Here is a 1,888-nt window from a genome sequence, read left to right on the forward strand (position 1 = left end):
TGTAAGGTTTGATACCTATAGTGACGGCCTTAGACCCAACACTGAAAAAGTGTTGCAATAGACCAATTTTCGCCTATAGCAACATTTTTAGGGGTCTGTAGCAACACATTTTTGGTGTTGGTTAAAGCCATCTATGGCGTAGTGTATACAAAGGAAAAATATAGGTTGATCAAAACAATACGCAAGGGTGTTCACAAAGGTTCTTATAAGGTTAACAAGAATTCAAGGTATCCAAAAGATTCAATAGGTAATCAGGGTATGAATCAACAGGTTTACAGTAGGGGTTTAAACAATAATCAAATCAAGTCATTACAAGAACACTATCAGGGTGTTTCAAGGAACCAATAACAGGTATGGTACAAGTATCAATATTATGGTTCAAGAATCAATAGCAGGTTATCATAAGTGTTATAAAAGATCAATACTCTATAATGGCATTATCAATATCCTTTCAATACACAACTTATATAAGTAGGCAGAGTTACTTGCCTGAATTCGCTTTCCTATTTTACAAGGGTTGAACTACTGCCACCTAGAACACCTTTCCCTTTCCTAGCCTGAATGCCTTCACGCTCTGAATCTATAATCCAAGATCAAAACCCTAATTAGATTCCCACTCGATATTCTCAGAAGGTTTAACAATTATCCTTTATCGCAATACCCTAAGAGTATATACTCGATCATATTCACATAGCACGCTTATACAATATACTCGTATACTTCAAACCAAATAGTCATCGAATCACATATTGTGACGCAACCATAACACATAGCATACAATCCTTATACCCAAACTCTATACTTGAGTTATAATATCGATTATACAATCCTATATCAAAACAATTCAATCCTTCATTTTATTTCACTTAATTCGAATCAAAACCACCAAATAAACCAATTAATCCTTAGTAATCTTACATGCATTCACTTAGTGAAATCCTAGGATCAAATCAACCTCTTTTACACCCTTAACCATTCGGCCATAACACAAAACACAATCAAAAATTGAACAATGCAAGTGCCAAAATCACATATAAACTTGAGATCAAACCAATACTCATCCTTTTAAATCATTTTTAACTTAATTAGTTACATGCAAAGTTATAACTTGACATGCATTTGCCATTTCATCCAAAACAAAATCAAAATCATCTCTACAATCCATTTAAACACATAATTCAACTAAATTCCTTAAGATTAATCAAGTACATTCGAAATATTTAAGAACCATAACATGCATGCTCCAATTTAAGTATTTGAACTACCAACTAATCTAATTACTCAATTATTTCTAAGAATAAACATCAACAAGTCATTTTCATCAATAAAAATCAATTTCATTTTCTCAAAGTCAAGAACCCATTCGGGTTTTAGGAAATCAACACATGCAAACATAAAAATTTAGTTTAAGGACACTAGAGCTCAGTTTCAACATCATCACTCACCACCGGTTCACCGGAGTTCATCACCGGTGGCGGTGGCTTCACGGTGGTGCCCCCACTCGGGGGTTTCCAACCCTAAACCACCACTTTCTACATCAAAAATACGCATGCAAACATGTATCATCACTCAAAATCATTTGAAAATCAAAAACTCTTTTGTTTTCATCAAAACTGAAGCAAAACCACATAATCCAACTTTGGGTTTTTCAAAATCTTTGGAGATAGCAACATGCATTTACATATCTGAATAGAGGAAGCAAAATCTTGCATATTCATGGCCTTATAACCGAAAAATGATGAAGAATGAAGTAAAGATTGAAGAGAGAGAGTACTGAGAGTGAGAGAAGGAGAGAGAGCTTCGAGAGTGAGAGAGAAGAAAGAGAAAAGGGAGAGGTCGGTGGTGAGGAAATAAAAGAAGGGGGTGGGTGTGGGGATTTATAACCACC

The sequence above is a fragment of the Apium graveolens genome, chromosome 5 (genome assembly GCF_009905375.1).
Source record: "Apium graveolens cultivar Ventura chromosome 5, ASM990537v1, whole genome shotgun sequence".
In the NCBI taxonomy this organism is placed as follows: Eukaryota; Viridiplantae; Streptophyta; class Magnoliopsida; order Apiales; family Apiaceae; genus Apium; species Apium graveolens.